The sequence below is a fragment of the Chamaea fasciata genome, unplaced genomic scaffold (genome assembly GCF_029207755.1).
Source record: "Chamaea fasciata isolate MVZ Bird 193981 ecotype frontalis unplaced genomic scaffold, bChaFas1.0.hap1 SCAF_3, whole genome shotgun sequence".
Taxonomy (NCBI): Eukaryota; Metazoa; Chordata; class Aves; order Passeriformes; family Sylviidae; genus Chamaea; species Chamaea fasciata.
The window spans coordinates 93,556,187-93,581,721 of NW_027094088.1; the positions used below are offsets into that span (position 1 = coordinate 93,556,187).

The 25,535-nt window shown below is 40.9% G+C and overlaps 1 long non-coding RNA gene across 1 annotated transcript; it reads right to left on the minus strand.

Annotated features, from left to right (window-relative positions):
• Positions 1-17,709: 17,709 nt before the first annotated feature.
• On the minus strand, positions 17,710-25,302 carry LOC136287835 (uncharacterized). The gene is made up of 5 exons (XR_010720370.1): positions 25,212-25,302; positions 23,142-23,221; positions 22,370-22,475; positions 18,644-18,801; positions 17,710-18,116 (listed from the first exon to the last, which is right to left on the minus strand). It is a non-coding gene; the product is annotated as an uncharacterized lncRNA (long non-coding RNA).
• Between the last annotated feature and the right edge of the window lie 233 nt (positions 25,303-25,535).

Consider the following 25,535-nt stretch of genomic DNA (forward strand, 5'->3'; position numbering starts at 1 on the left):
ACTGATAGTAAAAAAGGAATGTCAGTGGTGGCATAGCCAGTACATTTAGCTATAATTATCCAGCTTCATTAAAGACAGCAAGTTATTAAATGGATGTCACGGTGTTCTGCTACATGATTCTCTTCGTATTTGTGACAACTGATGTTGTCATCCCAGTGACTCAGGCTGAATCTCCCGCGGTCACTGGAACTACCCCGGGAGGCTTCCTCGGCTGTGTGACAGTCCCGCACCCGCCGTGTACTTCGTCTTCAACAGCAGTGACTGGCAGGGACTCTGATTTTTGCCAGGGAAATGCTCAGTCCCACAACAGATCAGGTGATTTCCCAAAAAGAGTGACCGAAAAAGACAAATAAAATCAAGCCACAACTTCAGTCACGTGGAAGATGGACCCAGAACAGCTGAAATCCTAACCTGAGTCTACGTATGATGAGAGACAAGAGCTGGGAAATCTGCATCGGCAGTCTGACATGTTCTTGGTTCTAGGTGGGGAGAAGGAAGTGATGCCATGTCCTGTGGAAAACTGGGTCCTGACACCATAGCAGGATAACTGGTCAGCAGGGGTTTTGTGCGTTTGCTTTTAGTTGCTAATGTGATACCAGGGTCTGCAGCAGACCCGTGAGTTCTGTGAAAAGTGAGATCTGTTCGTATGCTACCTCAGTAGTTCACATACAGGCAGCCAGTAACACCTGTTTGTTGGGAAAGTCTGGGGACAAAAGCTACTTCTTGTGCCTTCTTTTAATGTCCTGGGTGTGAGGCACCTTCACTCTGAGCTCCTCTTCAGACAGCCCAAAGGGACAGCACAGTGCCTACACACCCACACACCACCTGTGTGCCACTGAGGTGAGTCACAGGCAGAGCACACCTGCCACTTCCCTACCAGTATCCTCAGGAGGACCAGGAGGACCAGGCTCAGCAGTAAATGCTGAGAAAGAAATTTCAGCCAAAAGACTGATTTTATACAGCAGGCATGAGTGACAGAGGTCCTAATGACAAGCTCTAGCAAATCGGTCTTGTAGACAGGATTCATTTTTTGCACAAAAGGGAGAATAAATCTGTTGCAAAGCCTTAGGATATGGTTACAGCCATTTACTAAAATTGAAGGGGAAAAAGGACCACAGGGCCTGAGAGATGTGAAGTAAAAAGTCTGGACGAGTTCTCACTTGAAAAGTACTTCCTAGCTGATGGTGGATATTCATTCATCAACCCGTGTTTTCTGGCAGGTGCTGAAGCTGTGCTGGGAAACCTGAAAAGGATGATAAAACTGTTCAAGCAAAAGCTGGGAAGAAGTTGGAAGAAATTACTCTCTCAAGCAACATGATGGGGCTTATGTACCAAGGGCATGTTCTTTAGCTTTTCCCAATTTTATTCTTAGCTAGAACTGTATTTAAATAATTTCTTTTAAGTTGTCAAGGCAGGAGATTTTTTTAACTTACATATAAAGATCTTTGACCATAATTTCAAAAGCAAGATCACTGGCTGTTGTCTTTCTTGTGGATTTTTTTTATCTTTGCTGCCTTACTTGCCTTCTCAAAGCAGTATGGCATCTTTTCATTACTGGCAGCCATGGCCATGTTGAAATAGTTCAGTGTTACTTTCTGAATCTTCTACTGATACAACAACCCTACTTAGTAACAGCTTTTTTATAGGCATTTCATTATGATCACTTCAGGTATTTCTAAGTAGTTCTTCCTGCAGTGAGACTCATCTTCCACATTATGTCATATTCAATTTTCCTTTTTACAGACATTCTGTCTGGGTGCTACAGCATGCCGTGTCCAAAGCTAAGTTTCCTATCTAGACTGTCTCAATATTGGAAGAGTTTCTCAACATCTTCAGAATGTCATGGCTGGAAGAGCAAAGGGCACCTCCTGGCAGGGATCCCTGCCTGCAGTATGGATGACACTCCTTGTAGCTAAAAGCCTCTCCGTACTGATTTGGTAGTGCTTGCCTGAAGTCAAGAACTGAATCTTTTTTCACGTTACAATACCGGTGTTTTGTTGCCTCAGTATCTACATCTATACATCCTCCACCATGTGGGGGCTGCCTTTTACTTTGAAACAAGTGGTTGCATTCCTGATGTGAATTGAAAATCACATTGTTCCCAAAACATGCCTATAAATGTTGGCTTCAGAAGGTAATTTTACCATACTGCTGCTTCAAATTGACCCATGCCCAATCCCAGGAACCCTTTAGACAAGTACCACCTAGTTCAGGTAAACCTTAGCATACTTTAGTGTCATAGCAATAATTAAATCCTGCATGTTGTAACAAATCAGTAGCTCCTCTGTTTTATTTACAAATACACAGATACCTGATGATAGTTAAAAACATCTTTAGTTTTAACACTTTTGTTTTCATTGTTCCCCAAATAAAATGCCATGATCCCAAGTCCTTTTCCTGCTGCCTGTGCTTCCAGAGGCAGACTAGTCCCCTCTCAGTGGTGTGAGAGCACCTAAAAGGTAGGCTTAGATGATGAGTATGGGGGAGACAAGGCCAACCAGTGACACCTTCAGTGAGAGTGGAGCCTACTGTTTGTGCAGAGACTGCAGGAGAATTACAGTAGGATTTTATGAGTATGTGGTGGTAATACAGAATATGACCAACCTGTGCTTCGATTGCCATTCACAGTGAGTTATGTGTTTTAGGACCAAGTTAAGAAAGGAGTTTCAAACCTGTAATCAAATTAATCCATCCATTGCAGAAAACTGTTTGTCCTGTAAACATTTGCCTTGGGCATGTAGTGGCAGAAAAGTCCACAATAAACCACCCTGAATTCTGCCTTTTGCGGTGGCAAGTGAGAGGACTTTTCTCTCTGAAGGAGACATGGCGTGATGGGTCCAGAAGTTACCTGTGGCAAAAGAAAAGGAGTGGAGATTGGAAGAAAACCTGCCTGATGAGGCTATTCCCTGATTATTTTATAGCTTTTTGTCATCCTCTAAGTAGCATATGAAGGAACTCAAGTTACTGCCTAAGGTTATTTTCATTCATTTTTTAATTCCAGAGTACCAAACACTTCTAGTCAGTGTATGTTGAGCTAAGTCATATGATCATAAATAAAACCTGAGCTAGTAATCTTCCTAATATAGGATAAAAATTCTACTGCTAATTTAAAAGCCAAGACCTCACTGATTTCTCAAAAGGTTTTAGCCCTCTGCTCCCAAAGTTTGAGAAAAGCTCACACATTTACAGACATTGATTCATGCATATATGCACAACTTGTGTTGACCTGTCATGTAATCCTGTACTTCAGTGACATGCTTCTTGAATTCTCCTTTTAAACTGAAATTTACACCTTCTCCACCTACAAATCTACAGTCTGGATTCAAATCTATGAGAGTTGACTACTAATTATGAGAGCTGTGGTTCAAGTCTGTGGGAGGCTTTCTGCATGCCTGCCTCAAGCAAGACTGTGGCAACACCAAATGTGTAATCTTGGTTTTTTTCAATGCTTTACACACACTCTCAAAGTTCTTCTGATTCTTGTCCAACAAGTACTTGTGCACTATTCCTAGATGCAAATCATGATTGTTAAAATGAGCACTTGGAACATGCTTGTTTAAGGCTTTTTTCCTCTTAGCTAGTAGGAAGTATACTTGACTTCTTTTAGAAAACCTGTATTGCAAGGCTTTCATGTGTGCCATGGGTTCAGAATGTTTTTACATTACATAAGATATCCATCTACCTAGACTGCTATGCTTTCCTCAGTACTGGGAGATCTGCACAAACTCTTTTTGTATTTCACTTATTGTCAGTTTTGAATAAATTAATCAAATCCTTATGCTTCAGAACAGATAGTGAAAATAGTTGCCTTGAAACACTTGATATTCTTAAAATTTTAAACTATTCAGATTTGTTGAGCATCCACACTTTGAGCTACTAGCTATGGTAGCTGATCACAGATCAGCAATGATTACAGCAATGAAACTATTGGTTTCTGTCTGCTTGAATCTTTCCAGATAATGGAAAGATATATAAAAAAAATATGGAGATTCTTTGCTCAGTCCCTCTCAAGGCTATCCCCCATTACTGTTTATGAACATTCCATGCAAATGCTGGAAGTATTCAACCACTGTTGAGTAGTGTTGGATATCTCAGTTTCACTCCAAAAGCTTGGTTACATGTCAACATAATTCAGGATATTACTCATTCCCATGCTGTGATATCTGGCCATTCATCATCCACTGCTTAGCTGGACCTCACCAAGTACAGCCTTTGGGCAATTATTCCTTCACTCTTTCTTCTCATTCTTTTAATTCCATTTAAGGCAAGATACCCTATCCTTTTTTCCCCCCTAATCCTAATTTATTTCTATTTTAATGCATGACATTTTCAAGGTCTCTCCTGCTCGGCCCAACCTTCTGTGTCATGAATTTATCTGAATCTCAAATTCTCTCTTCTGCTGGCTTTACAGTTAATCTGTGAATCAAGTCATTGCAGCTTCACCTCTTTCTCTCCTTAAGTTCATACCTCACTCCACAGACTTCTTAGTCTCTTTCCATTTTGCAAGCTTCCCTTTATATTCTGTGCACCTGTAAGCATGTCTGTTGAATCATTGCTGAAATATATTAATTTTTTTTTCTCCCTCTTTTCACTACCTCTGTCTAGTCAATGGCTCTTTCTGGTCCTATCTGAGGACCCACCTTCACCTTCTAGTGCCCAGTATGACTGGTGTCACTAACCCCTTCTTTTACCCCATAGGAATAATAAGTAAGAATAATACCAACTATACTCAGTCCCGCATTTGAGTTCCTCTGTTGCTTCTGGCAGGCTTCAGGTAAGTGCCACGAGGTGATGATAAGATCTTGGTTTTGCAGTTGAACCTTTTTATTCCTCCCTCACCAAACAACATGTCTTAACAATGTTTGCTGGAACAAGTTATTCTGCCTTAGTATTTAGGCTCTTGCTTCACAGCTGTAGTCATGAAGGTTAGTCTTAACTGGTGTTTCAGGTTGACCCGGAATCTCTAGTCCTTCTTTCTCATTTCTTACGCAGTTACCTCCAGTGCCTCTTCAGGAATCAAAGGAAAATACTGTGTCTGTCTCCTGGAATACATGGTTATCACTCTGGGGTTTTATTTAGCTTCAGGTAGTCTCACCTGAATAGAAACTAGGGGATTTACCAGCAGGTAAAATTATGTTTGTCACATGAGAGCAGCCAGTGGCTTACCAATGGGTGTCTAGCAAGGGTTTGATCCCAGGTATCACCTCAGACCACGTTTCAGTTGTATTTGTATTGTACAGCTACAAACAGTTACTGTGAAAATTGTCTGAGGTGAAGTAAAGGACCATACAATTATTGTGTGGCAACAGTGGGCAGAAATGAGAAACTGTGGCGTCAGTAGTATGACAAGTTTAATTTTGGGGACTTCAGCAAAATGACAGCAAATCCATCATAGTAAGAAGATTCTGAACATCTTAAATGGTTCCTTGGAATAAGCAGCCCATAAGAAGTAAAGAAGATGGAAGGTGACAAATTGTTTTCTCAATTTCAGCCTGATCCAAGTGGAAACTTTCAGTTATTTCACAAATTGCAGTACTGTGCAACAATTAAAAGAATATAAAGCAACAATTAATATGAGAAATTAAAAGGGAAATAATTTTTGTTACAACATTTTGCTAGGAATAGTTGAAAGAAATGTATGTTTAAAATAAGAGCTGTGAACAAGCTGCTTTATGGCAAATTACTCTAGACCTGAAAAAGATGGATTATTTTTTTAATTTAGTCTATTTAAATTTGTTTAGAATAAGAAGATTCTTACCATTTACTTCATGAATTTCTAAAAATAAATTCTACACATATTAATGTTAGTAAACAGCAGTTACGTTTTCTCTTTTAATCCTTAATACAGATTTTCATTTAACTAAGCCTGTGGTGCTGCAAAATCTCCCTAATACCTCCTTTCTCTGCAGAGCTAGGTTTATATGCAATGGTCAGGAGTCAAGTATTTGCTGTCTGCCACAAATCTATCAGTGTAAAATGAGCCTAGAGCTTTCATCAGTCTGCTATTTACTGCATTGGTGTGGTGTGCTGAAACAGAAGGCAGCATCCAGCACATGACCACTGAACTGATTTATACCAGTTCATGGTCAGGCCCTGTGTGGGTTTTCCCATTTCTTTGTATTGCATTCTTCCTGAGTTTCCACTTTCAGTAAAGAGTAAACTGGCCTTTTCACTATTTTGCTAGAGTCTCACATACTGCAGTAGGTTTATCACATAGTTTAATGTGAAAGGTAAGACTCAAGGCCTTTCATTCACAAGTCATATCCACAGAGGGAAAAGAATACATTTCAAGCGTGAGAAGGAACACGTGTCAAAGAATTTTCTGCCAAGTTATCCTCTCCTCTTTCTTGCAAGCTTAATGAAAACCCCACTGAAATAAACCATAGCAGGTTATGGGTGCAACCCATTGTAGTAGCCTTTAGAGTATTTTAAGGAAATTTAGAGGAAGACACACAATTAAAAAATCATCCAATTTTAAATAAACAAGGGTTTATGTCATCTTAGACTTTGCATCCCAGCTCAAAAGAGATTTTTATATTATGTTTTGAACCAGTTGGCTGGTTTAATCCAAAGTAAATATGATCTGAAAAGTTTCATCGAAATCAGTAGAAATCCCATGAAAAGAAAAGCTACACCACAAAACAGGAGTTCTCTGTCCTGTTTGGCTACAGGTCCATCAGTTACTAGAGATAGCCTAAACTCCACATCACCACATTCATGCACAGGGGCAGCTCATTCTGCAAATTGCTAACAACAGCAGAAGACCAGTGAGAATAACATGTTATGAGAGAAATTTCTGATGGAAAAATCACAGGAAACATGTTTCCTTTGCCTTGCTTCTCTCAAAACAATTTGATTTTGCTATTCATAATGGCAACTCAGAATCATGAACAAGCTTTTCAAGCTTTTTTCTCAGAAAAATTGGCATCCAGATTTATCAATATTTCAGTGGGATTCCTCACAGTGAAAAGCACAAGTAAGTCTTTGTGGACTTAGGCTGTAACCTAATAAGTCTATGTGTAAATATTTTGTCAAGTTCAAAGGGTAATGCCGTGGGATGGCCTGGGTGGTGAGCAGCAGGCTATAGAAGGAGCCAGTTTTTAGTGGTCTGAAGGCTAAACTGGGGTCCAGTTGTATACCTGCCCTCCTTCCTTTGGAAATGATGCTGCTACAGCACAATACTATGTCTGTTCACTACATGTGTACAGTGTGTTGAAGATGAGTGTTGTTTACTGTTCCATCCTTTTATTTCAGAAGGCTTAGGCACTTGAAAATACAGCACAAGAATATATTCTGCATAAGTTTACAGCTTAAGTTTACAGCAAGAGAAGACCAAAACTCCCATGCATCAGGCCCATCTTATGTATAAGCATTCCAAATGAAATTAATGTCTGAAAAAAGAGTAAACTGAAGGCAAAAGAAGCCAGTTAATGAGTCAACACCTTTGTTAAAGGACACAGTTTTTACAGTGTCAGAGGTGCAGGATCTCTGCTGTTCCAGCACCTCCAGGGCACAGGCTATTAACAGAAACTAGATCTTAGCTGCCACGTAATTCTGTTTCTGATTTGGTCTTAAGGTAATTAAAGGTTTCTTTATTAGCTCAGTTGGTTAGGACATGGTGCTAATAACACCCAGGTCATGGCTTCAATCCCTATGTGAGCCATTCACTTGAGAGTTGGACTCAATGATCCTTGTGAGTCCTGTCCAACTCAGAATATTCTGTGAAATAAAATGTCCCTCAGGAAATGTTTTTCACAGAAAGGGGTGAAATAGCTACACAGAACATAACCTCCCTTAAAGTCTTTTAGCAGGAATAGCTCACTTTTCCCTATAAAATGAAATCTAAATTTACCTACCAAAAATCAAACTGAACAAGGAGAGAGCAGGTGTACTCCTGAAATCATTGTAGGAGAGTTTACTGAACATTAGCCCTTCAGCACATAGAAAAGAACTCTACACTGACAAGGCAGTAGATTTCCATTTGCTAAGGTTAAAGTTTCATTCTGCTGAAGTGACTGGATTTGAAACTGCATGCCAAAAGGATCATATAAATCATTGCCACTGATGAAGAGGATAAACAACAACAACAAAAATACTGAGTACTTCAGAATGACAGGTTTCTGAGAAAATCTGATCATCAAAACCATATTGCAACAGCAATAAGTAATAAAATACCAATTTTGCCTGAAGCCCAGACATAAGGATCCAGATACACACTTCTTATTTTACCCCATTTGATTAATTATATATTCCCCAGTCTCCATTTTGTACTCAATACAGAGCTGGAACTGGTAGTTGGAAGCAGCATGAAAGAAGTGAATACATTGGCAATAGCAACAAATTGCATAAATCCAACCTGTTAAATTAAGTTTTGTGATTTGAGTTGTTGTGGCTTACAAATCCATCATCCATTGCTGAAGGTGATTTTTTCACTAAGTGACCTGAAGAATGAAAATGAGAAATACTTTCAACTTCTTCCAAAGTAACAATCAGGAATAAGTTCAAGAAGTAATTGGTACTGCTGCATAACAGAATTCACAATATGATCACAGCCACAGTCTTTAGAAGTGAGTGGGAAGTGAATAAGAACAAAGAAGGGAGCTGTTAGAGGGCTCAATGGGCAAATTAAAATCCAGCATTAAGGGGGAGGTATGCATATGAGATTGGGAAAAGTAGAAGCTGCCAGAGGAAAACCCTACTTTCTATTGTGCTTCTTATTTTAGATGAGAAATCAAGCAAAACTAAGGCTGCTGCACATGTTCACTGCAAGATCTGGTTGTGCTAGCAGAAGCTGCTGTCTTCAGCTGACCACCTCTCCCTCACCCTTCACATTGCAGTTTACTGCCCCTTCTAATCTGTTCCTGAGCTGCTTATACTCCTGTCAAGGTGAGCTGGGTTACCTTGACCAATAACCCTTTTCTGACCTGTTGCAGTAAGCTCCAGGTAGGGAAGGAGCAATTCTGCAAATAGCTTAGGTAACAGCTGGGATGGAACGAGAGTGTCTGGCAGCAGACCTGTCATGTCATTTCAGCTGACACAGCTTGGAGCTGGAGAAAGAGTGTCCATTTTCTGGTTCTTCAGAAATAGTGATGACTTCCGTGACTGCCATTTGGCACAGTTTCATATGCAAAAGATTCATAAAGCACCAGTCCTTAATGGTAGAAAAAGTGGTGTAACGGCTTTACAAAAGAGAAATCCTCAACCAAATCCTTGTACCACAGACCTTAAGTTAGGCCAAAGTGTTATATGACTAATTATAACTGGCAAAAAAAAAAAAATACACCAAATGCAAAATAGTGTATAATTTGACTAGCAGCAAGTTGTTATAGTCTTATCCCTAAATATACCATTCTTATTGCTTATATATGTCAGATGCAAGGCCAGTACCAGTTAGCAAATATCTAATGAAAGAGAAATGACAAACTGCAATAAAAGGGTCAGGTGAAACCATAGAATCAAATCATATTGGAAACAACCTTAAATATCTAGTTCCAACTCCTGGACACTCTTTGCTAAACCAAGCTGTTCAGAGTCACATCCGACCTGGTCTTGGAACACTTTCAATGACAGGACATCCACAACTTCTCAGAGCAACCAGTTCCATTGCCTTACCACCCTTACAATAAAGAATTTCTTCCTAGTTTCTAATCTAAACCTACCCTCCTTCAGCTTAAGTCTATTCCCCCTTGTCCTATCACTACACACCCCTGTAAAAAGTCCCTGTCCAGCTCTCTTGCAAGCTCCCTTTATGTACTAAGAGGCTGCAACTAAGTGACAACCCCTTCCCCCATCTTCTCTTCTCCAGCTTTTATGCTGCTTGTTCCATCATCATCAATACAGGTGAAAGACCAGTCACTGTGCTGGTCTGGGTGACATGCTGAAATGTACCTTCAAGTTACAGCACACTACATAACAGTACCTAATGCTTGGAAGCCCCCAGAGAGCAGATTATTGTGATTTGACACATGGTCCCAGCGAGGAGAATCAATCACCGCCAGCCAAGTAAAAAGGCAGAGCAATGATTAGGCTTTGGAATTGCCTGACTGGAAATTATTAATGAGAAGCACACTTAGATGTCTCTTTCCTTGAAAAATGACCACACTGTTCCCAGGCTGCACTGCAATGCATTTTAAAAGATGCAGCTGTCATGGGAGATCTCTCAGCAGGGTATAGTTACAACCCCAAATAATGTCACCTTTTCTGTAATCGCTTTGGACAACAGTCCTGGTGAAAATGTCCCTATCTGATCCACTATGGCCTCTGTGAAAGCTTGCTGACAAAGGTGGCAACATCACCTGGAGGCCAGGATGTGTCACAGTGGTCTGTTTTAGGGTTGTTGCTGGCTATGGGGGGAAGGATATCCTAATACTGTGATTAGAAGAAACAAATCAAGACATAAGGATTAACCCACCTAACCAAGCTATGACATTGTTATTTTCATTGAATAAATTAAAGAACTCAGTGATTAATATAGGCCCTAAAATTATTTACTTCAGTCCTCTGAGTAACACAGGTCAGTGGACATCCATTATTTAATTTTCTTCCAGTCCAATAGATGTTGCTGAATTAAAGCATATCTACCAAATAAAAATCCAATGTTGACTTAATTATTTTTAGTGATGGGCAACCCTTGATAGATTATTTCAAGAGTTAATATGTACACAGATGACTAATGAGATCATTATTTATGGTCTGAATTGGTTTAGCTTCATCTTCCAGTCACTGAATCTCATTATATTTTCAACAGCTTTGGGATTTATAAATTGTGACCAAGGAGCCTTTAATCTTTGATCATTTAAATAGCTTTTAGGATGATTAAGCAATCTATAAAATTTTTGTACTTTTAATCTATAACTTTTTTCAATCTTTATTTGTTTGGAAGCAGTATTCTAGTAGTTGTTTTCCCAGCAACTTATGGGAAAGTATGAAAGTATTGCATCTCTTTTCTAGCCCTGTGTTTGTACAGAAAGACTACCAGAATGATCTCCAAATTTGTTTCTACATTTCTTTTCCCTGAACACTATGTGGAGGTATGTCCTTTGTGCCTGAAGTCATTGTCTTACTCATGACTAGGGTAGATGAGCACCCGTTTCTGTGATCAAACTCTTGATCTCCCACTAAATCACGATGTGACTGCTCCTGTATCCCCCTGGCATCTCCATTGTACTCATAGGTAGGTGCAAAGCCTCTCCACAGAAATGCAGTTTTTAACTGAGATACGGTAGCTGAGAAATAATAGATTTTTAAACAACTCTTTAACTATTGTTTTCTTTGTTAGTTCTGCTCGGTTTATTTCTGAAGGACAAGACAGTGAACTTAAAACATTATTAAAGGATCTTTGGTCTTACTTATCTACATTCAAATAGGCTGTAGAATGTAAGCATTTTAAAGAAAATAGTTTTTATATATGCACATATTTTTAAATAAAATTATTCAACTACAGTTCTTAATACTTTTGTACTGTCAACACTTTTGGCCAAGAAAACATGGCTGAGTTATTCTATTGAAAAGGAGAGTTGTTTAAAGAACTTTCTTTTGTAACATATTAACTGAAAATGTTCGGGGGTTTTTTGGTTGGTTGGTTTTTTGTTTTGTTTTGTTTTTCAGAAAATCAGTTCAGAGACAGATGTTAGGTTAATGAAGCTGATGGAATGACAAAAATAAGTGTGATATGATGTTGCCAGATTCATACCAAAACATCTGAGCAGGGATGCTATATGAGCAGCTGGGGAGTGCTGAAAAAATGTGAGGCAGACTACTGGTCCCATTTCAGTGTGAATCTTGTTCAGAAGGCTCTAGGCAGGAATGGAAGGACTTGTAAACAGAAATCACAACTAAATTGTCAGTTAGACAATTAGGTGGGTTATGAGGGTCTTCAGCTGGCCAGGACCAGGTTTCTATAGACAGACATGGATGTCAGCCTTCTACAGTGCAGCAGCCACTCCACAGAAAACACTCATCCTGGAATAAACCAGTTTTAGCTGTGGCTGAAAAGTGATTTCTCAACAGAAGGGACAGCTAATCTGCTACCACAAACACATCCTGATGTGTGCACTGTCAGCAGCTGTTTGCCCAGGAAGAAGGCATTGGGAGTGTGCTTGTATGTGCATGGGGAGGACACTGACAACGATCAGTATCTTCAAGCTTTTCTAATAAGTACTCCTGTCATGTTTACTCCCGTCCCATTTTGCAATACCCTTAGGCTCAATTCTCAAATCGCTCTCAACTCACTGCAGTGCCTATCTCCCCTCTCCTTCTATTGCAAAGTAAGACATCCTCAACTTCTTTTCTCTTCTCTACTGAAACAATACTCCAGCCTGTACCTCAGTCTCTACCCCATTCCCAAATTATCTCTTGTCCCAAACTACCAAACTTTTCTCTTACAAGGCCCTTTATCCAAAATCATGGGATCCACCTCTCAGCATCTTCCTGTCTCAGTATTTTAATCTTTCCAGTTGATATTCCTTTACTGTGGTTTGGCTTGTTCATAAATGACAGGTCATGTTTCTGTAAGACTACTTTAAAAGAAGGAGAGAGAGTGGCTTAAAGATTGACTTCTCAGAGACAGTGACATCTCAGTTAGTAGCATGTTTGTTTTCCTGCGCACAGGATAACAGCTTGAGATGGTTTGAAGGGAATCCTTTCCAATTAAATCTTGTGTGTTCTAAAATTAATGCATAAAACATCTATTTCTTCACACAAAGAACTAAATTTAAGCTAGACAACAAAGGAGGTTTTACTTATTTCTTTCTTAGTGTTTCTCAGCAGTTAAGTGATGTTTCTCCAGGGGCTGGCTGCCCTGGAGAAACAGATGGCTTGATGCCTTAGCTGATTTTAGCTCAGACCTCTTACCAAGTGCACAGCAGAATGGCAAAAACCAATCAAAAGCTAATTCAGCAGAAATGTCTATATTCAGGAAGATATATGGAATTGAGCCCATGCATGTCCATAATCATAAAAACATTTATGTGCCCAGTTTTATGAGCTACTCTGCAATGGTATCATTAAGCACCATCTGAGTACTGTGAAGGCTGTGCAACAGATGATGTAAATCACTGACTAAATCACACTTTTCACAACTGCCTGACATAGAGGACAGAAAATACACCCTCTGAAATCCAAGGACATTTTGGATTGGAGAGTATATAAAATACAAGTATTTTTGTGTATGAAAACCAGTGGCAGTATTAGAGGAGAGTATACTGAGAGTCCAGAGAATGCAGCAGGGTCAGGCAAGCATCTCTGTTCAGTACACTACAAGACACTGCAGAGGAGAAACTTGGTGAAGAAAGGAGAGTGTAGACAAAAGTGATTCTGGGGAAAAAAAAAAACCCCAAACCCCTCATATGTATTTTGGGTGTTAAAAATATCAGTTTTAAATATGTGAACAATATTTATTGGGGACAGTCTCACTGCAGAGATTTGTGGTAATTAATGTTTCTGTTTCTAATGGGGAAGAAACACTAGAAAAGTATCAGAAAGAACAAAAAGTAAGAGCAGAGGTCTCCTTGTTGAGTTAGGAACAGTTTCTATATATGAAATTTATTTGGCCATATTAAACCTGCCGGTTGGGAGAAAACAAGTGCAAAACTATTTTAGAACAGAAATTTCACACTCTTATCAGTGTTGTGCTTTGGTGCCTTGTTATTTAATCTTGCTTTCATGTTATAGTAAAAACCGAGATTATGTTCCTTGATATATCTTAAAGGAGCCTTAATTTTCAGTTTCTTTGCTGTGACTTAGTAATTGTGCAAAATAAGATAATATTACAAAATACTTATTTATGAAGGTTGGAGGTCTGCTTAGGCTCTGTGAAAGTGCTGTTTGCCAGCCACTTATTTGTCTGCCATGGGTTTCCCTAATACTTCTTAACTGTTTTCTTTATGTGTTAGTTCATTTTAACAAGTATATTTTAAATTAGGCATCAGCAATGTATTAGAGGGTTGCTTTGATATAAAGGCATGATTTGTCCCACCTAAATGAAAAATGCTTTCAAGTTTTATTCAACACTGCAGCATTTTTGTTGAATAGATGTATACATTTATCAATTGACATTATAGAGTTTTCCTTAAGCTGAGCCATGGGTGTACACCTAGCATGTTGAAGAAAAATAAGCATGTGCTTGTGATTTCTCTGATTTGAATACATCCTTCAGGCAACTTATCTATAAAATAGAACAAGGTGCACTTTGACTTTTTACCATATTTAGGAAGATTCTGCTGGAGAAAAATGTCACAAATATTCAGAGGTTGGCTCTGCCTTTAGGCAACAGGTAAGCAGAGGAGAAAAGGAGAAAAAAAAAACCTAGAGCTCTTCAGAAAGGATGTTTGTGGTGCGTAGCTCAGCCTCATTCTGTATATCCCCAGTGTCCCCCTAGTCAATGGAAAATAAACATGTTTTCTAGGGAATATTTCTTGACAGCTTTGTGTGATCTGGGACACAAAGGACATCAATGATTTGATCACCATCTTCTAGGACCATATGTGTCCTGATGACTTGGCTGTTGGGACGAGGGGTTCAGCAGTAAGAAGGCACTGCTGCAGTCAGGGTAGGTCAGCAAGGCAGGGAGCCATGCTGGCTGCAGCCAGCAGCCCTGCAAAGGACAAGCATGCTTTTGGAAGCAATTGGACTCCTTGGCAATTGCACAGTTTGCTGCACAAGATCTGAGGCAAGGCAGTACCAGTGAGGCTTTGATGACAGGGCCAGGAATCCAAAGTGTGCCTGCCAAAGCCTGGGAGCCAGGCAGACAGCCAGCTAGGGTTGTTTCTGGGTTATCAGCCCCATGCATCCCCATGTCTCTCAGAAGCAGCCCAAGAAGGGTTGCTAGCGAGAATAAATGTGATACTGGAGGGAAGGTTCAACACAGGTCACCGTATAGCAGGCACACCAGTTTGCATTGAAAATGCACTGGCTATTACTTCAGTGAGCTCTGTCAGAAGGAGGCGTTACAGAAGGAGAACAATAGTATTTGCAGGGAGGAGAAACCTCTGCAGACTCCCATCTACCATGGCTGATGTGATCTCTCCTTTTCCCTCATGTGTTTTCATGATCTCTGAGAGCCACAGCAGACAATGATTCAATACATCTGCCACTGAACCTTGTCAACCCATCTTCCTGAATGACCACTTTAGGTCTGAGGGTGCATTTCTGACCCTAAGTGCAGAATATTCTGCATTTCTTCTTTTTTTCCTCTGTTCTCCACAAATAATCTGGCATCACATTAGGGGGAAAAAAAGGTCTCTTCACATGGGTGTTGTAGGAGACAGAGCAACCTCTTTGTAAAGGTGAAAATATCAGAGGGATATTGAAGGCAGCACAGGAGCAGAACATCTGAACAAGTTTGAAGGATAGAAAGAGAGGTCCCTCTTATCCTCTCTCAGGACTTTGGGATTTCAGTCCATTTCTGAAACAGTTCATTGATCATCTGCTTTACTAAGGCAAATCAAGAGACAGAATGAAGACAAATGTCTCCTGCATCCAGCACTCCAGATAGCTGTTCACCCATGGTGACAGCCCACAGCCACTGAGCACCCCCAGTTGCTCACCATGGCTGCTCAGACTGGCTGGGAGTATATGAAAACACATCAGCTGCAGAGCTAATGGAGTTGGCACTTCATCAGCTGCCTAGAATTCTCTATGCTCTTGTCAAAGACAGCTTGAAGCAGCAGCTGGTTCTTAAACTACTTAGATCAGACCATTAGAGACAGAACAAGGAAGCAGCATAGCATTGTACCTCTGATGTAGGAGGTAAAAAATTAACTCATTCTCTCTCACTTTCTCTATCCACACTCCTTTCTGCCTTCAGTAAAGAGTACTTCTGTGGAGAAGGGAGCAATGGAAATGGTTACCCACCACAGCTCCATCCTGCCAGGCTCCAGCCTTGTGGCTGTCAGGGCCCCAGGAGACCTTAACCCTGCTTAGCTTTGTGGGAGATGCAGAAGGTCACAGTGCACACAGATGCCTTCATAGTGTTCAGCATTTATGCCCACTCAGTGGAATGGGGTCCAACATCACAATGTGTGCCTAAGCTACAGGCTTCGGATCAGCCTTTTGTAATGGCAAGGGGCTTTTATCATCCCATAGCCCCTGTCCGTATGCACCAAGGCAATGTACAGAGGCAGACTCACTGCTGAAGCTTTGGAATTCAGTCTTGACAGAGAAGGAAACCGATACAGTTAATATTTCTTTTTCCACATATCTATTTACTTTGTTTAACTAAAATAGGGCATTACTCACAAAACCTATTGCAGCAGCTCCAAATAACACAAAATAAACTCTTTCAGAAATTAAGGCTTGCAGAAAGGTAACAGTCTAATTCATCACACATTCACAGTCTGAACTCTTGCATAGATGCATATCTTACAACTACTCTAGCAGCTTCTCTAACAAAGCAAAGTGGGGGCTAGCACCCAGCTCCTGGAAGCAGTGTTCTTACACGGGCTGTGTTCCCAGGGGAAGGATATGACGAGGCTGGCTCCCCGGGTGCAATTTTAGTTACACAGTTCTTTCTCCACCCTGTGGCTGTATTTGGCTTTACAGACTCTTCCTGAGCAGCCAGGGCCCTGTGGCAGAGTATTCACATGCCTTTTCCAGGGCTATAGGGCTAGCTGTATTGTTTGGTTGTAGCTGTCCCTCCATCTGGGGTAGGAGGTGTTCACAGGTATAGGTCAGGGAGTCTCATCCTCTGTTTTAATATCCATGTCTGGTTTGAGGTGGGTATGAGATATGCAGTTTTGTCTGGTTGGGAGACACAATGCCAGTCAGTGGCACAGGGTCTCTCGAGCCCCGGATGGCTCTAGGGACAAGCAAACTTATGCCACTTAAAGGTTAATGTAATGTTACCTGGGAAAGGCTGGCCTGTAAAAAGGATTTTACATTTTCTTGCTTTAGTTCCTAGTCTTCAAATTTACAACTTTATACGGTCTAAGAGCAGCCTGTAAGAAATACTACAACAATTCCCCAAAATTATAGTCACCCTACTATTCGTGTCCACTGACAGGTTAAATGTCTGATTTATAATTATTACAAATAAGGTCAAGCAAAGCGTAGGACTGACCTCAATACTAAGAGCTCCACGATAAAAAAATTCAGTAGCTTAATAGTTGACCCAGTAAAAGTCAGTAATTAAGATGGAAACTCACCTGAGGACTGAATTACTGAGGAAACCCACCTGAGTTCCAGTGGCTAGAAATTTACTGCTCAGAAAGGGTTCGGGTGCTGGTTCCAACAATAATTTTACTAAAAAGACATGTCTTGCTGTGTCTCACTTGCTAACGATTAAAACATCAGAGTGGCATTACAATACATCACAGCAAGAGAAGTTATGGGGTATATAAATGGATGAGATTTTGTCTTCTGGACGGGAACTTGGCCACAGCATTCTGTGTATAAAGATCCGACACGTTTTGAACCACCTTTCCTGGGTTTTGTCACTCTTTGGCAAATTCTCCACGTGCTAAACTCTCATCGCAGAAACAGCGTATGGCCGTGACTCCACAGCCGCAGGTCGGCAGCGTAGAGAGCCTGCGAAGAGCTTATGGTGCACCCACCAGCCCTGGCACCGCGGAACCCAGGTCACTTTCTGAAGAACTCAGCCGCGCTCCCAGCTTTCCCTGCTTTCCTTTTTATTTATTATTGATTTGAAACAACGCAAACACACATAACTATCCCTCTCACCCCCCCCCCCCCCCCCCCCCCCCTTTCCGGAGATAAAACAAAACAAAACAAAGCCCAAAAAATCCCCAAGCCCTGCAACTTTCCCGTGCCGCTCTCCCGCGGGGCGCGGTGGTGGCGGCGAGCCGCCCCCTGCCCGCCCGTCGCTGCGGCTCTGCTGCCACCTGGCGCGGGCACCGAGACCCGGACCGGCAGTGTCTGGCTGTGCGCCGGGGGGACCGGGCACACAGTGCTGGAACCGGCTAGGATCCGTCTCGCCCGGTCTCCTCCCTGTCTCTTTTCCAACCCGGCAGGAGGTCACGGCGGTGTTACCACACGGTCAGAAACCGCTGGGTTTGAAGCTCAGGAGTCCTGAAGGCTCCGCCGGCTTTCCGCAGAGATGCCGGTGCGTGAGCGGGGGTTGCGGCTCGGCGGAGGGTGGAGATGACGCTCCCCCTGCGGGTCTGAGCGTTGATCCTGGTTACAATGGCAGGGAATGGAGCACCCACCCCCGAGCAGCAACAAAGAGCAGGCTGTTGGTTACCGCTTTCAAAATGACAGCAAACCCAGACGGGTAAGCAGAGACATTATTCCTTACGGGTACACAGGCTCCTAACAAGGCTCACCATCACCTCTCACGGCCCTGCTGGCTCACAGTTGGGTGCCCAAGTCAAAGCTCCAGCCCGCAGCAATCCCAGCTGCCGCACGTCCCGCCCGTGTCTCCGCCCATGTCACCTCCTGCTGTCGGACCCCTGAGCCCCGCTGGCGAGAGGCCACTGCTGCCCGTGTCCTGCGCTCTGCCGGCGCCCTAGACAGCCGTGGCTGCTCTCTTCCACCGGGTCAGCAAGAACCCGATGCTGGGAAGGTTGCATGGATGTTAATTCCAGGGAAATAGACAGCAGTGGTGCTGTCGTGAAATCAGAACTTATTCAGAGAGCACGGTGTCAGGATATTTAGAAAGATCTTGCCAAAAAGGGGCACATCTCCTCACCTGCAGAACGACTCCTCCGAGCAAATGGTAGCAGTGGCACCCAGTGCTAGAAATCGTTCAAGAATGGAAGATGCAGTGGGAACTTCCTTGCAGAGAAATAGAGAAGATCCAACAGCCAGAAGGGTGGTATGGGACAGGCATGACACAGATCTGCAGAACTGAAATTACTGTTTTAATTAAATAAGTAAGCTTTTTAAGCAAACAGTTACTTAAACATCTTTAGTGTTTATTTATTCCTAGAACTGAAATGAGATCTGAAGCTCCCAAGGAGTCCCTAAAATCTTGCTATTTATCCCACATGCCTAAGGCTACAGCATGCCCAGTGAGTGCCTGTCATTTCTGTGGGTTTAGCAGCGATAAATATAATGGCCCCAGCTTTCATTATAATACCATATTAGTGTGAAGGGGTCATAAAGTGAATTCTCCTTCTTTTCAAGATTTAGGAGCATAAAAAATAGCAAAGCAGACAGACAGGAACATGGCAATTGTCTCCCTGATTTCTGAAAAGAAACATAAAATTGAGGAGAAGAAAAAGGTGGATTTGCTGAATTCTAATCACTGTGCTTGAAGCTTGTACAATGCTGTATTTACTCAGAGTGTTTAAAGAGAGATGGTATCACTAGAGCATGTAATCCAGCCTCCGGCACATCACAAGCCATTAACATTCACTCAGTCAATCCTTTATCAGGCTTCATCACTTGAGTTTGACTAATGCTTATTTTCAGAAATCCAGTTATTGTACTTTTGAAGGCCAAAGAAATTATTTTGCTGCTTTTATTAGCAGCTTGTTCCAGTGACTAATCTCAGTCTTATAATGCAGGCCTTCTTGGGAGTTTGAAGAGGTCCAGCTTCCCCTTACGTGCTGCCTGTTTTACTTTCCTTGCAAGGCTAAAAAGCCTATTAATTCCCAGTACTTCCTCTCTGGAAAATACTGATATATAGAAATCAGACGACATTTTAGATTTTTGAGGTTGGAGTAGGGTAGCTGGGTGGGGATTTTTTTATAAACTGAAGAGATCATTTTTGTGCTCACCTGTTAGACATTTTCTGAAGTTTAATGTAACTTTCATGACTCTAAACTTGGGGGTGTCTTTGAAAGACTACATATGGACTAGAACTTCTATGGCAATAATATCAAATAAGGGGGGTTCTAACCACAATTAGAGCTGAACTTACTTTCTTAGCTGTTTTACATGTAAACGTAACAACAGCTTGTTTGAAGTTGCATTTTCTCTTCATAATTTTTTCTCATTCCATCAGAATGTTCTGATTTGTAAGTGTTGAGATGACTTGCAACACTGGACTATTTTAGGTAGAAATTATTAAGGGATTGGACAATTCACTGTGGAATGTCTTTATAAAATATTTTTGGTTGCTCATTTTTTTTTTTTTTCATTCTTTCTGGTACAGACAGTATTTATCCAGAAAAAGCACTAGTAATATTAATAGCAGCAGAGCAACATTAATCCATTGTCGTGCAAGAGAAGTCTACTAGAAGGAAACTGCATCAAAATGTTATGGAAGATAACATCTACAGATGGAGAGGAATATCCTTTGTCCTCTCTACTCTCAACTAGGATGTGACTAGTACCTTGGCTACTCCACTCTGACTCTGACTAGCTATGCTCCACCAGTTAGTACCAGACTCTGGTAAATGATCCTTTATTAGTGCTTTGAAAATCTATTTGTAGTTAATAAAAGTAAATTTTGAACAGACCTATGTCTTTTCTCTAGGTGGAAAAACACAGGAGATGCTTAATGTTTCAAGAATAGGAACAGCAGATTTTTTCATCCCAAAATATACTAAATGATGTTACTTTTCTCATTAGAGAAAAGTTGCTGAGCATAGACTGAGCCCAGCCAGGTGCAAAGTTGCCTTCAATGAGTTTTCTGCTTGGCCATTGCCTATGGTAGTGGATCAGAGCAGGGAAGAGGGGAAATCACAGTCATGGAGAAGGAAGTTTTCATGTTGTGACAGTTCATCCCGATATTTATGATGAATTTTCCTTTTCAAATTGTACTTATCTCCTTCCATCTGAAACTAAAAGGGTTCCTTCTCACCTCCAGTACACAGAAATATGTTCTAAATGCTTATGCCACAAACCTTCATGCAGTCCTTGCGTACAAATGACAATTTGTTCACTAGAGCAAAGCAAGTGATTTTTAGCCCATGACCTCTCATTAGCTCAGTTTTTTTTCTACCAACGGTATCAGACAGTACCAGGATTTAGATTGCTGCAGCTATTAAAAGTTCCCTTAATTGCTGAATTTCAGGGTAATTTAAAGGTAAACTCATTTGGGCTGAATGGAACTGTCACTTAGACACTCCCTTTAAAATCACTACTTGAACAAATGCTCAGTCAGGCAAGAACTGTCTTTCACAGCATTTTAAATTTAGAAGAAACAGAGTTATTTATTATTTTCACACAACACTAAAATAATTTTATTATTTTTGGAATTTAAAAAATCATGTATCTTAAAATAGCAATATCAACCTTATAGACCAAGTCATTGTTATTTTAAAAATGAAGAAACTAGGTGATACCTAACTTAGCTTCCACTTAAGATATGCCTTGAATTATTTTACTTAGAGGTAAAAAAGGAGCTATTCTCTTTGCTTGATTTAATGGTCTAAGTCCAGGCAGTTGGAGGACAAACCCAGAAAATTCCAATTGTAGATTTAAATTCAAGTGCTATTCGTGAATCCACAGGGATTAGCCCAGGCCACTGAAGTGAAGGTCAAGGTTACTCAAGTACAGAGTCAACAGCAGGTACTTTTATAAGATCTGGTATACCTGTCTTGACTTATTGTTCCGTGGATATACTGCTGATCCTCCCTGGCATACTATGGCTGATTTTGCTTTACTGAAGGGAAATTGCATTGGCAATATTTTGTACTGAGTTTGATTAGTTGATTTATTTTTAAAGCATTAACAAGAGCTGAATATTACCTACAAATCCTTTTTTTCCTTCTTTTTGTAATTTGAATGAAAAAACAACAAATAAAATGAACAAAGTGTATTCTGTGATTCAGCATTCTTGGTGTTTTTATTTATTCATTTATGCCTCATTGCTTGTCTTGTGTCTTGTAATGTGTCTCCTGGCCATTAATTAGAATTATTGAAGTTCTTTTATGTTCACATGGGAACCTTGTTTAATTTCATTATGTAGTTTTCTCCTTGCTGCGTTATGAATCGCTCTATTTACTTGTAGTTTCTCACACTTGCATATTATGTGGCTGCACTGTCAGTGGCAAAATGGAGAGAGGGTGCTGAGAAACCTTTGATGAGCTGACTGGGAGCTTGCTCATCCTGCTTTCCAACAGCCCCTTTGGCCTAATATAATCTGTATTCAATCTGTTCTTTATAGGATGAGGGACAGGTTGGGGCTTTTTTGCACTCTTGCACTCTGCAAGAGGCTTTTAAAATCTCCCAACCCTTTATCCCAAACTAAAATACAGTTTTGTATGTGAAAGGACTAGACCTTTCCATCATCTTTACTCACCTCCATTGTGAACTGGTCTCTTAAGAGGACTGAGATGTAGCTGAGTAATGATCTATTGTTTTTTCAGAGACACTGACTGGGAGTAGCTGAACATTTACTGTTGAATAGCCCTCAGTTTAGTCTGTGCCAGGGAGGATAAGTTCTTATTCCATTCCAGCAGTCAATGTTGGCCTCAATCGGCACCTTTTTTGGATGTATTTCTTCCTGTTTACTGAAACATACCTTTCCTACCCCGTAGCTCTTTTCCTGTTCCTCCTCTCCAAGCTTGCTGCCCTCCTTCTCAGTGAGAGATAAATTTCTTCCTCAATAACTTCTTGCTTCCTGAGAACTAGACAGGAAAAAACAAACATCCCTGGAGATATTTCCTAGCTTACAGTTAGCAAAATCTTCTCAGCACAGTTTCTTCAAAGCTGGAAGAAAAAAGTAGAGGGAAAATCTTGGTGTTCTATCCTGTCCCTGACTGGGCTCTGCATGATTGCTGTGACCTGAAGGTCCCAAAATCCCTTCAGCTCGAGCTGCCACGCACAAATGACTTCTGTTTCTTTTTCCACATGCCTCATGCAGAGCTGGTCTTTACTCTAGACATACTGTGGAGTTCCTCAGTGCTATGATGCTGGTGAAATGAGTATCACTTTTTAAAAAATACAAACAAAATTAATTTTCTTCCTAGTCCTACTTATAGAAATGCATTCTTACGCCTACAAATGTTCTGCCAGATAATTTCATGAGATGATGACCAATGGCATGGAAAGTTTGAGACTGAAGTTCATTAATGACAAGTACTGGTGTAAAGGAATTTATCATCTATGCACATGTGTGCATGTGTTGGGAACACAGATGCAAGCTGGTTGTGCATAGCAGATGAAGCCAAAGGGAAGAAATGAAATTAAAATTAAAGTTTTTTAATAGCACAAGCATGGTGCAAGGAAACATTTGTAGAACTCTATGATAACATGAAATCCCCCAAACTGTCTGAAAAAGAGTGAATCGTTACCATTGAAGAAAGTTCTTGAATTTGGTGTTTTCACCGACTGCTGATATATTGGTTTAATGCCTTTTTTCTGTAAGCTCCCTCTAGAGAAAAAAATAGATTCCGTTATTTCAGCAGCATACATTGATGGCCCGGATGTACCAGCGCAGTCCCAAATGTAGTTTACTTCTCACTTAATTTTTGGGAGCCATAGTTCCCATTGCACCTGCCCTGCAGGTGCAGTTGTTTCCAATCATGTGGTGTAATGTAGCTTGTCAGGCAGTGGATGCTCAGCCTCAAAGGTTATGAAGACCTGAATTCTTTTCCCCTGCATCACTGCAACATGCTGACAACATCTGGAACAAAATCCCTGTGGCAGAGGGACAGTGCTGGGGCCAAAGTATTCTTGGCTGAGAAGAAGCAGGCACTGAAAATAGATCCAATAAATCCACAGTCTGATCACACTTTGCCTTTGAGAGAGCATTTCCACTCTAACCTATACAGACACACTTCAGAAACCATTATTCCCAAACATATCTGTTTGCTGTGATGGAGAGCTGTGATTCCAGAAAGAGAAATACATTATTGCGAATGAAATCTGTTCAGGAGTTTGCTATCACTTTTGGGGAAAATGTGCTCAGATACAGCAATGGGTGGCAGTATAAACTTCTGAAACACAGAGAGCTGTGCTCAGGAGTGCTGGCTGAGCCTGTTGGACATGGCAGCTGCGCTGTGCCTATGCCAGCAGCCCCCAGCCCAGCTGCACGCCAGGACATGAGAGGGTGCGGCAATGCTGCTGCGCACTGCCTGCCTTTGGAAAGATATCCAGGAGGGCAGACTGGGAAGGAGATGTGATAGATGCCTCTCATTCCTCACACTTTCCAGACTAGCAAAATGGGACTGTGAAATGTGTCTTCTGTCCTGTTTGACAGCCAAAAGGAACTGAATAATTTAGTGCCTCCCCAGACTGTCCCTCCAGACAGTATTCAAAGGCATTCTCTAATCTATTTGTTTCTGTTTCCTTCTTGACAAAGAAGGGTGGGAGAACTACATTTATACCATTTTTTTATACAGGTTATACTGGTTTATTTAGTTAAACATAAGGAACAGTGAGGCTCCTTCCAGAAAGTGGTAAAATGAAGCAAGAAGGGTCAAAGGGGTTTGCCTTTAACCAGCACTGTACAAGGAGGAAACCCCCAGGACCCTGGAAAGTGTCTGTTTGTTTAGAGCAAAACCAAATAACATTATAACTTTGGAAATATCCAGAAAGGGGGGCACATCAGCAGAGAGAGCACAGTGATGTGGTATGGGTTGAAAGGGCTGTCAGCTCCTCATATGAATTCTGAAATCCAGATCTCCCTTGGGTAACGTAAGCTAGTGCAATGAGAATTACAGCAAGTTAGATACTATTTTGGTCATAATCATCTTTCATTTTTAGCTACTGGAAACGAACTTGTGACTGAAAAGCATCTATTGTTCATTCCTATCCATCTCTGACATCTCTCACCCACTTCCCCAGGAACAATTTCCCTCATATATTTTACTTCAAAAACTACCCCCTTTCATGAATTGACTGAGAGCTATCACTCATCTTGTTCCTGAAGTCACCTAACCTTTTCTTTCACAGGTAAAAATACAGTATTAGCTTCACTGGACACCATCAATCGTTGTCCCAAAAGTCAGTAGTCCCAGTATAGCATCTGACACTAGAAAACACAACAGATCATCACAGAAGATATTTACAGATATTTAATTTGTGACAATAAAAACAAATACTTAGTAGCTCATGGACCAGCTATTCTGTTTTCCAGAAAAGAAAATCAGATCCCAGAAAGAAGTCAAGGAAGGGTCACAATCTGTTGCGTCTCACAAGGTAAATGCCATCAAAGTGAAATACATCACAGATGGTAAATGTGCCCCAGAGGCTCCCTACAAGTCTTTCACGTGATCATGAAATGCTGCCGTCTGCTCCTCAAGCCTTCCTGTGCACAAAATCCTTCCTCTCCTTCTATTGTCTAGTTCTCCTGCGACACAGTAAATTCTGGGGTAAACTTTGTAGCCCCTGACTTACAACAGCATTTTAATTACACTTACCTTACTTTGGAGATATTTGGAGAGTAGCAAGCTGGGAAATGGCACACAGAGGGAACCTCCCCTCCATGTGTGCTATCACAGCTGGTTTACATCTGGTCTTTAGTGACCCTTCTAACTGAATGGATAGAAATTCACATTTATCTCCAGGTATTAGGATTTTTTCCTTCTTCAGTTACTAATTAAAGATGTAAAATCTGATGGAGAGTTACAGCGTCTTACTTGTTATTTCAAATGAGGATGCTCTTGTAAAATTTTTTTATTCTGTATCTCATTAAATAAGAGGACAATAATATGTATTTTGGAAAGATTTGGGAGAATGAAGCT